The sequence below is a fragment of the Microcebus murinus genome, chromosome 6 (genome assembly GCF_040939455.1).
Source record: "Microcebus murinus isolate Inina chromosome 6, M.murinus_Inina_mat1.0, whole genome shotgun sequence".
Taxonomy (NCBI): Eukaryota; Metazoa; Chordata; class Mammalia; order Primates; family Cheirogaleidae; genus Microcebus; species Microcebus murinus.
The window spans coordinates 96,084,119-96,096,492 of NC_134109.1; positions in this window are offsets into that span (position 1 = coordinate 96,084,119).

Consider the following 12,374-nt stretch of genomic DNA (forward strand, 5'->3'; position numbering starts at 1 on the left):
GAGGAAAAATATCCGAAGCCTCGTTTTGGGGAACTGGACTGCAGAAGAATTCTTGGAGTTTTGGTAAAAATCCTGAAGTGCGAACAGCTTTACTCTGCAGCAGTGCTTCTCAAAATATCTGTGGGGAGTGGTCAGTTTATTATTTTTCAAAAATTTTCAATTAGTTTGTGGGCCATACTTTGATAAAATAAAATAGAAAAATGAAAAAAAGATATTGAAATCCAAGTCAAAACATTTTATCATTAAGAGTCAAAAGCCATAAAATTACCTGTGAAATTGCCATAAAGGTTTCTAAAGGCTGAATCTCCATTTCTGTTCTTGTCTTGCTGGTAGCAAGAGTTCTGTGGAGAGTCCAGGTCTGTGGACCATACTTTTATATATATTTTAATTTTGAAGAGACGGGGTCTTGCTCTCTTGCCCAGGGTGGTCTCAAACTCCTGACCTGAAGTGATCCTCCTGTCACAGGGCCTCCCAAAGCTCTTGTGTTACAGGCCTGAGCCACAGGCTGGCAATTCTGCTCTACAGCTTTAAGGAAGTGAGATTAGTTTGGAGAACATGATAATCCCTCTCAGGAATTTTATCTACTAAATCCATACAAAGGCCTGGCAGTCAGTTAGTTGGGTAATTCCATTAGGGAATGATTGGGCCTGAGGGATATGGAAAAGCTCAAAAATTTTAATCATAACCAAAAAAATGCATCATTCTAGAGCAGCTGCCTACATTCACATTACTTTGGCAACATTTACTCACTGTTGCTAGATGATTAAACTCTGTACCTCATCTGTAATATGGAGAAAAAAAATAATACCTGCCTTGTAGGGTTTTGTGAGATAAAGTCATGTATACTACAGTGCTTTTTATATTACAATCACATATAAGTGTTAAATATTATCATTTTTATCATATTCTACCAATCTTACCATAAATAGCTGGCAGAGAAAACAAAACTGATGAACAGTTTTAGCTAAACAACTTCTTGGGCCATGCTCCTGTACAAAATTTCATCTTCAGTTACAGATTTTTCATAGTTTCAAATTTTGCTTATTTCAGTTCTGCAATGTGTAGAATTCCCCACAGGGTGGCAGAAAATCATTGGAAATCATACACAGTTTGTGTCTGTTCTTCATTTTAGCAACTTTATCATTTAATAAGCTTGATCAGTGTTTGCTTTGGTTTTGAGTAAGCCATTCTACTATTTGTCTTTTTATCCCCATCTCATGAATTATTCATATTTATTGTTGAAACATTACAAACTACAGACAAGCTAAAAAAGATAATCACTATTAATATGTTTATATATATCCTTTCAGATTTGTGTGTATGTATATATATATATATACACATATATATATAAAACTGTATAAATTGTACATATATCCCTTATAAAAATGAGATAATGTACTTAATAGTTTACAATTTCCTTTTCCTTTTCATTTAAAATCTATCATGAACTCCTTTTCAGGTCAATGTCATCATTTTTATTATGGATAATTTATTTAGTAGCAATCCTTTATTGAACATTTAGGTTGCTCCATTTTTTTATAGTTAAAAAAACACTTCATGGAGAGTCCAAAGTCAGAAACATAGGACTAACTTATTTCCAAACTGTATATTAGTCACATTTTAAAATAATAGGCTCAACATATTTTCCTTCAACTTCCATGCACCTTCTTCCATGAAGTGTTTCTAAAGCAACAGATCCAACTGTTAATCTAAAAAGTATTAAAAATACACTATTTTCCCTGTGTTTCCAGACTTTTTGGACAACATTTAGTATGTTTTTACAACTTACTGTTTCTATGTGTCCCATTGAGTGGGCAGTTGTTTACACTCTTAAAAATTGGGAAAAAAAATTCAGAGGAAAGTATGGCTTCCAGACCATATGTAGAAGGTATCACTTTTCCAAGTAGATCTCTGCACTGTTATCCCAGATCTAGGGTTTAGACACCATAGGGAAAGGGAATACTGCTTAAAAAGGGTGTGTAGGATAGTTGAAGTCGACCTTTCAGGGAAAGGCAAGAAGGCTGTGTACGTCACAGTCTATAATTTACTTAAAGGCAGGATTTATGGTAAGTACATGTTTATGATAGCATCAAGGGTGTTTTGACATAAGGGCAGGATTTAAGGTAAATAAGTGCTAACAGTAGATAAAGTTGGAATCGTGGGGTCATTCCCAGAACTGGGGTTAATCAGAAGTCAACTTGGCAGATTAGCATCTAAAATGGAGTTACTTTAGCCTCTACAGGCCCCCTGCCACCTTCTTGAAAGTCAGAATGACAACAGTGTCTCAGGGTAAAGTGGCTTTTCTCTGGGAAGCTCTGTCTGTTATTAGGCACATGGTTTCCACGGGGAAGGACCATTTGTAATCTGGAAATTACTAATTATTCCTCCTACCTGCTCCCCAATTTCCTTATTTTGTTTTTATTTATGTTTTTATTTTTATAGAGCTAACAGTTAGACGTTGTCACGTACATGTTTATTATTATTTTGTATTGGCAGGTTTTTCATATGGAAACTCTGGTCTTGGTACACATTTTATGTCCTATTTCCCTTCTCTACCTGGTCCACTCTGCTACGAAAGCGTGAGAGTCTTAAGCTAACTTCACTTCAGCGCACAGATTCTTGGGTAGCCCTTTTTCTGCTTCTTTGTGCTTTGCTATTCCCATTGCTAGCTCTTGGTCCCCTCTTCAAACCAGTCTCATGGCATCTCCCAACAGATGGAGAATTTTGTGCATGCTATTACTCTACTAACCGGGTATATTGCACTCCTTCGGATTGTTTTTGTAAATAAAAGAGCATCTCCTTACACAGCTTTTGCCTGAATATTTCTCATAATTCCTGACTTACAGATGGCAAAATCAAGGTATCTATTCAAATGAGAAAGTTCCTCACACAGAGATGCTGCTACTCCATGTGACAGTTTTCTGCAAAGTAGCCAAGGGAATCCCCTTTGGATGGATAAAGCTCCTTGGATCAAGGTTGGTGAGCTGAACACTACCTTTTGTAATTATCATATAGGTGCCTTTGTGCAAAGTTTCAGAAGATACCCTTCCCCTGTGGGCAGGTAGAGCCTTGCTCTTGAGCATGTGTCTTCATTAATGGAGTGGTCCCTCAGCTGAGTGCAGTACACAGCCTGCTCAACCGTGCGGACCTGCTCTAGTTCCCCACCAAGATCTTGAAATTGAATCTAATTCTTTTATTTAGGATAAGAAGACCCCCTTGTTGTTATTTTAAGAAAGAATTTCTGGAAGACTGGCTCTGAATATGAAAATACAATTTCTAGTTACATTCACATATGCTACTTAATGATGTTCGCTAGGCCTACTCCCCAACTCCCAACCCAACCTGGGACCAGAGGTAAAATAAGAGAGGATGAAGAACAAGACATTGGAGGCAATGCTAAGAAAATGCTCGTGTAAGTTCAAATTTCAGAAGGCACATAGAACAAAACTCTTGCATGCTGCTTCACTCCCCATTGTATGATTTTATAGACAGCTTGTTATTCTTACAAGCATGTAAATTCAGTGATGTTTGGCAGCTCACACGTAATTTTCGAAAAAAACCCATGAAGTACCCTTTTTACATGGACTGAAGATGTCTTCGCTGGTTAGGCTTGAGGGTAAAAATGGATACAATTATATATTCATTTAATTATTCATAACTTGAGTTGAAATGAATGTGTATATATTTTTCACTTATTCACTTTATAAAATTCAAAACTAAACCCAGCAGCAGTTTTATCTTTGGCATGGTGACAAGTTTCTTTTCTACAGTGAGCCAGTCAAAGAAATTATTGTTCCAGAGAGAATTTGTGCTTCCCTATTTCAGAAAATCAAATTGGACTATACATATATATTACACATCACTCTGTGTGATGCTTCCACATCTCAGAAAGTACTAGAAGGAAATAGCAACATACACTTCTAATAAATACTTCCGCATTCAGAATTAGATTATAGCCATTTTAGGGAAAAGCTAGGCTTATTTTCGAGAGGATTTTAGTGCACAGGACTTTAGGGATTTGACTCGTTCAGGGAGACGGCTGCCTAGGTTATGGTTTGAAGTTAAGCAAGAGTGAGAGTTCAGTTGTGGATGTAGTCATGTCTGTTGAGGTTAACGGGGTGAGCATTTCATCCAACAGAATTTAGGAAAGACTAATACTAGTTTAGGTTATTCATCAAAACCAATAGTGTGAACAAATCTTAGAGTCCATATACAAGTCCTCTGTGAAGATGTTTCTGTGGCATCATAAAAAAATGACAAATATGAGTTTAAAACTGTCTGAGGATACACATTTTATAATATAAAATAATAACATTTGGAAAATTTTATTATTATTATTACGGTTGCCACTTGGAAAGATGATGGACAGAGACTGAGTCTTCTACACGAAATAGTGTACAAGACCTTTTATCCTGAATAGAGGTTGTTAAAGAAAGACTCTCTAAAAAAAGAAAGCCAAACCAACAAACAAACAAAAAAGAAGACACTCCGCTTAATAATTAATGCTCTTGCAAAAGTATCAAGACATACTATCACCATGTTTGGTTTATAATTAAAATAAAGATTAATCTTGAAAAGGGAAGATTTCATTCTTCTCTCCTTTAAGATATGAAATGTTAGCAGCACTATGACTATCTATATTTAGGAAAATGTGAATAGTAGCCTCTGACTAGGAAAAAAGCAGAGTTTGATTGATTGATGATGATGATGATTTTACCAGTGATAATGCTTTTTAAATTCTTTCTGGGCTGGGAAGTACAAATGGGAATTGACCAATGTAAGGGAGCTGTTCTGCAGCCAATTTTAGTCTTCTTATCGAGATATAACACTGTCATTCACCAAAGCATTAACCATTCATTCTGCATCTTTACAGTCAAAGCACAATCTTACTTGTTTTGAGAAAACAAGTGCATTTCAAAATACAAAAGTAATTGTTGGGTCAATTGGAAATCTAATATTGGACAAAACAAAGCACTAATATGGCTCTCTATAAGGCCAATGCATTTTTATTGAATACAAATATAAAAATTAAAAGGTAGTATCATCTAATTCATTGTTGCAATGGATAAATGTCCTACAAATATATTTCCAAAAATACTTTATATCCTAAAAGTAACTTATTCAACTGAGAAAATCTAGGTGGTTATTTGTATTTTAAAACATGGGAGTCTGTAAATAGGTAAAATGTGTTAATTCTTTTTAATGAATTTCAGTACAATTTAGAAGAAAATATTAAAATTGTAACATTATTTTCCATTTACATGGATTCCTTTATGATAAAGGAGAAATGCTTTCTCCTAATATAATTGCTAAGGCATCAAATTATGCTTACTAGGAAAAAGAAGAAAACTTTCCAATTTCAGGTATATATGTAATAGGGAGAGATGAAATGACAGCAGTTTAGTATGATTTATCATCTTCAAAAGATCTTTAATCTATAAAATTCTAGATTTTTGGGGGGAGTACTAGCTTTTTAGCAGGTCACCCATTAATATGAATGATTTTATATATGAAACATATATGTATATATGTGAATGAGATACCATTCTGCCTAACAATGACCTCACCCAGGCATTATTTACAAAAATTGTATCTAATATGCCTTGTGCTTAACGTATGAGGGTGGGGGCTGGGGATTTGAATCAATAAGATGATTAATGCCTGAAATTACATTGTTAGTCTTTCCTTAATTAGCTTATGAGACTGATCCTTGTTAAAATGCAATTATTTTTCATAGAAGGGCTTAATGCATAAACCTTATGCTAAAATGGAAGGCGTCCTGACTGGGTTGGGGTTAGGAGAAGCATTCTAGTCTTTATTTTGCCACAATCTCTGTGACCTTGGGCAAGTTACCTAACTTCCCCTAATCATCAATTTCCTGGTCAATTTTTGAGGTACCTAAGATTCGTTTTATCTAATTTAGCATTTTCCTAAAGCTGGGATTATTGTTGTTGTTTTTTTTTAATTTGTAGAAATTCACTAAAATGTTATGTGAATGTTTAAGTACAAACATCTGAAAATTACATCTTATATGTATATAGTCTATCTTTTGAAAAAATGGCATAAAACAAGAAGACAACCAACGTACACACATAGTTCCACAGGAGGTGATAGGAAGGATATTCTATTTATTTAATTTTTTTTTTTTTTGAGACAGAGTCTCACTTTGTTGCCCAGGTCAGAGTGAGTGCCATGGTGTCAGCCTAGCTCACAGCAACCTCAAACTCCTGGGCTCAAGTAATCCTCCTGCCTCAGCCTCCCGAGCAGCTGGGACTACAGGCATGCGCCACCATGCCTGGCTAATTTTTTCTATATATATTAGTTGGCCAATTAATTTCTTTGTATTTATAGTAGAGATGGGGTCTCACTCTTGCTCAGGCTGGTTTCGAACTCCTGACCTTGAGCAATCCACCGGCCTACGCCTCCCAGAGTGCTAGGATTACAGGCATGAGCCACCGCGCCTGGCCTAATTTTTTAAAACTAATTTAATTTTTTAGAACTTTTTTTTTTTTTAGTAGAGACAGGGTCTCTCTATGTTGCTCAGGCTGGTCTCAAACTCCTGGCCTCAAGCTATCCTCCCTCCTCAGCTTCCCAAACTGTTGGAATTATAGGTGTGAACCACCACACCTGGCTTTTATTCATTTATTTATTCATTAATTTTTAGGAAAGATATTTTAAAAATCTGGATATTCATAAGGGATGTTGGTATTTACAATTTGCAGGTTTTGCACAATGTAGTTGATAGAGCCGTGAATTCAGAATCAGCAAATTTCCTTTAAAATTTCAATCTGACTTTTGTATTTGTGGATTCCTCCGCTTTCCCATAAGCATTCTATAAGACTAGGAAACAGGCAACGTCAAATGAAAAAACCAATGGCAGTCTCAGGGAGTCTCAAGCGTTGCCTTGAATTGATAATTCTTGTTTAGGACCATTCTGAAAATGGGAATTGAAAGTTTTGTTTATAAGACTGCTGCTTCTTAGGGTAGTTTTTGCCTCAGTTTCTTATGCAACCTGGCATATAGGAATATAGGTATGTAGGAAACATGCTAAAATACGATCACTTGAAGCTTGTTCCTTTTTTCATTTTAACAATTCTTTTTGTGTTTTGACTATTAAAAAAAACCCATTCTCTAGCAATGAATTTCTTGACTTAGCCACATATTTTTAAAGTATTAACAAAAATGCATATAAAATTTTTAGGGTCTTTTAGTTAGAGTATATTTCAAAGGTGTCCTAGGAGCCTCCTAAATAAGGGATCTTTCGTTAAATTAATAAAGTCTATCCAAAATTAAGCTTCTTATTTCAATTTATTTTAGGAAAAATTTAGTCACAGGTTGTGGTCTTCACTGCCTTTCTTCTCCCACACCATCATAAATTGGTTTTGGTGTTTAATTTTTGATCTAGGAAAGAATAATTCATTTTTATCTTCATTTAATTTTAATAGTCAAGGAGTAGCCTATAAAGATTGAATAAATTTAATCCTCTGCAATTAGTGTCAAATTAATTCATTCTGGATGTGGATAACTGAAGAAATACAGACCCTCCTACATACTGACAGACACCTTTATCAGGTTTAATGTTTTATGTAAATGATTCTACTTGAAAGGAAGTTATCTTGTTTCTCCCTCCTCCCTTTCTGTCCTTGTTAATTGTTTGTTTTTAAACCTAAACTTCCTCTCAGTATTCTGTCAGGACTGTGGTACTATTCTCTGGGTCAACTGTGTGATTTCTACAGAGATACATTCTGCTGCTAATTTGGCTCCTTTGGGCAGAGAAATTCAATTTTCTCCCTCTCATAAAAGTTCACAACCACGTAACTTCTGTGAGTTGCTCCAGAAAGGAAGATATGATCAGACCTCATGAGGATTAAAATGATCTGGATATGTCTTGTGTGCAGCGCGAGCAGACAGGATTATCGTAAGTAGCCATTTGTCTCACGCAACACGATTCATCTGGATCATCCCACATTTGTTACCCAGAGATGATTTTTCAGAGCAGGGATATTTTCCCTCCCACAGAGAAGCCAAGATACAAAAAGCCAGCAAGCAGATCAGCGCTCAAGTCATTCAAAAATACCCTTTCTTCTTTCTGTCCTTTAAAATCAACAGTTGGGGTTATATAGTTGTTATCTATGTAGGTTTTATGATTAACCATTTTAATACAAGCAGACTATAATAATCTAATATATTTCTCTCAATTTCTAGTACAGCTATAAATGCACACTGGCTGTTACTGAACATGACTCATCAAGATTTTTAAAAAAGATAATTTAGTTATCTCTTGTCAAGTCACTATTTAATGTTACTTTCTCTATTTGCTGTGATAAGCATTAAAATCTGTATATTGGTTGATAAATCATTGTTTAGGAGTGTCTAAAGGGTTCAGTAAATGGTATGAAATTGCCATAGTGTAATAAATGGTTATTTGATAATGAATGAAATTGTTTGAAAATACTGTTAAAATGTCAAGTTTAAACATATAGATCATTACTCAAAAGGAAGGCAAACATGGAAACCACAGTGACATCATAAATATACTGCAATAAACACATTTATTTATACCAGGCAAGTTGTAGGTACTTTGTACAAATGTGTACAAATTGATATATGAAGTTAATTTCAATCTGTAAAAGTAATTGCATTGGTTTAACTTATTTAACTCTCCTTACAATAATATTTATTGCAGAAAAAGAAGGTAAAGAAATAAATGATGATAAATAGATAAAATACATAGGAAATGGGAATTGTTTTACAACTTAATTACACTGTCACATAAAATTATCACACAAATACACCAATCCGACAGCAGAGATACATTAAAACTCTATTATCCAATGCAGAGAACAGTTTTTTGTTGGCCTTTATTTCATCTGCACATTTGAAATAATTTTATTTTTTTCGACCAGCATTAAATGTCTAGGCAATGTCAAAAGCAAAAAAAGAGTAAGTTGAGAACAAAAATTGTTTTCTAAAAGAAATGTTCTGCTTTGCTCAATATTGTGAAGACTGACATATAATCTAAGAAAGGGCAACAAACCCCATTCCTCCATGACTAGTATATTGAAGAAATGTAAACTCAGGAACTTGCAATAGAAAATGAAGCTAATTGATTTGTTAGACTGTGCAGAGCTCACCTAAGATGTGCAAATAACTTAGCAGCTGTACATCTTAAGTGACGTAACCTTCCATTTTGGGATAAATAGATTGATACTGCAAAGATTAATTGGTTTTACGAAGTCAAGTAACATTTATTTCCTAATATTTATGAGGCATAGGGAATTTATGTCAAACTTGGCTACTTATTTGCTGATCTATATATTGGATTATTTTGCACTAAGTTTTTAAATAATAAATTGGGACCAGAGTATAGTGTCACAAAACCTTCCAGTAAAATTCTTAAAACTTAGAATCAATTTCTGTCTTTGGTGTCTAAACAGTTTGTAACACATTTACTAATGTCTATACTAGTAACACATTTAGGTTATTAGAGCAAGGATGATTTTATTCATTTGATAATGGAAAATGCAAAATTCAGTTTGGTAAAAGTGAACATGAAAATTAAACTAGTCAAAGGGAAAAACTAATTGGAGGGTTGGGTGAGAATTGAAAATAATTATGGGAGTGAAAGCTCAAAGGTTTAATGCAATGAATAATATCAAGTGATTCAAAAACATATCATATAATTTCTTTATGAGGGTCAAATATTTAACCATAGACAATAAACTAATTTTTTAGATGATATTTAGTCTTTATGAAGTAAAGCCGTATTTCTTTCTCTCTCATTTTTCTCAATATCCATTCAGATTCAAGGCAAACATGTGGATCTTTTACAGTGTGGAGGTTAAAGAAGACATTATAAACACTGGCAATGCTTGGATCGTAACAAATTGGATTTATTCTTCTGACTTGTTATAAAATGCCTGGTGGGGAAACATAAATGATGAATGAAAAACCAGAAGAAAGTTTTCATGGACTTAGTTGACCAGAAATGGGTTCATCTGAAATTAATTAAGCTGTTCTCTAAAGAAATCTTTGATAATTTTCTGATCTCTGGTATTTGAAGAATATTTAATAGTATAGGTTTTACAGAGTCATTGTATAGTATTATCTGCTGATACATATTTATATTTATTTTATATATTTATTTATGTATAGGCTTTGTTACTTGTACATCTTTCTTTCAATGGGTAACTCATTTTTGTTCTTAAGTAAAACAAGCAGTGGGAATGATGGAAATACAACAGTATTCAAATTGTTTAAAAATCTAAAAATAATAAAATAAGAACATGGTCAATGTTTAGTATTTATCTCCATTTTTATTACTGTTAAAAGATAATTTTTAATAAGTCCAATTTAATGATGAGGTAAATGTAAACAATTCTTATCTGAGAGCTATATCTGATTTTTTTAATTGCATGATATATGGTAACTAAAGTGTGTTTTAAATCTTAAGCATTTTTGGCTCATTTTGATTTCAACTGGTTAATTCATTTATAAAAGAAAAGAAGTAGACATTGAAATAGGTAAAATACAATAATAAAGGTAATTCAGACATGACAATGGAAAATGAAGATGCTTAAAAAGAAAATTTAGAGTATCAGATATTGATGAGAGTAGAATCATAAAATGTTATTCCTAGAACGTTTTTCATATTCCTATAAATTAAATAAATTGATTCACTTCTGAATGTTAGGGTCTTCAAAATGATATGTATATACTGAAAATATGATCTTTTTTATTGGCTATTGCTACAGAAAGGGTCGTAAGTAATGCCGGCCATTATTAGAATTTAGAAGACATCATTTATTATGCTTCAGAATGGCCTGTTATATACAATCCCTATTTAAGAAAATATTGAACATGGGATGTAGTTAACTTTTAACATATTGAAAATACTGTTAATTTAAAATGAAAATTCCTCTATTCTCAAAGGGAGCAGCATTTAACCATTTAAAAAAATTTGTACCCCTGCCTTGAATTTAAAAGTAAAGCTGAAGAAAGGCAATGAATATAGTAAAGCAGAAATACCTACATCTTCCTGAACGTACAAAATACCATCATGCTAAAATAGAACTCTTTTGTCTTTAATTTAGTCCTCTCAGTACTAATGCTTTCATTAATACTAGTACTATTGTTACTGTTCCTTCCTATACCGCTGTGACATCACATTTTCATTTGATTTGTTTTCCTAAACTGTGTCATCGGGGTGCATGGGGACGTTTTGTATGCTGTGTATGAAATTGCAAGAAAAAAATAGGATAAAGCCTCCCCCTTTCCCCTAAGCTCAGAGGGGGGTCTTGTAATAGTCTACCCTCTCTGTTTATACAGAAATTACATTCAAGTTAGGTCAAACATAAATCAGATATTACCTATTGTGTCTGCATTTTATATCAGTAGGAAGATGAACATGGGAATACTGCCACAGAGCTTCTTAAGGCTCGACCTGTCATAGCTACCTGTGAATGCCTATAGGCAGAGACCTCTCTAGGATACGGAAAATAGTGATTAAAACTGCCCAGAGTCCTGTGTTTGGAGTGGTTCTAAACTCTCTCACAGGATTTAGCAGCTGTTGGTTGCTACATGTTGCCAAAGAGAGTGAAGGAAGGAAGATTGCTACCAATTGGTGCCCAAAACAAATTGGAAGCACTGATGCATATTTGCATAAACATGTGCTCTGAGCTTGGCAGGCCCTCCTTGCTTTGACCTCTTCATCACCCTGAGCAGGGCCTTTTGAAATATTTTCTCCTTTTTTTCCCCCTGTTTAGCACAGCCATTGTTATTGTTAGATTTTTCTGTGTAAAAATAAATTATTTTACACATATATATGTATATACACACATTTCTTGCAGAGATTGGGAGGTGGGAGGTGGGAGAAAGGAGGATATTACCTATGATGCTTTGATCCCAGCCTTGAAAAGCCCTTAAGGTCTGGATGGAGGCCTATTCCACTAGACAGATAATAAAACTACTATCGAATCCCTCTTGGTGCATTATAACTTTTGTTTAAGTTTTGTTAAGCTAGGCTTATCAAGGTGTAATTTACATCTATTCAAATTCACCCCATCTAGATGTGCAGTTTCACGAATTTTGACAACTGTATGCAGTCTTGTAAGCACCATGAAAATCAAGATACAGACTATTTCTCTTATCCTAAGAAGTTCCCTTTTACCTGCCACCCACCCTCAGTCCTTGGCAACCATTGATTTATCTTTTGTCCTTACAGTGTTGTTATTTGATAGTATCATATAAATGAAATCATACAGTGTGTAATCTTTTGAGTTTGGCTTTTTTTTTTTACTTAGCATAATGCTTTTTGCTATTATGGTTCTGTTTTATTGCTGAATAGTATTCCATTGTGTGGATGTATCATA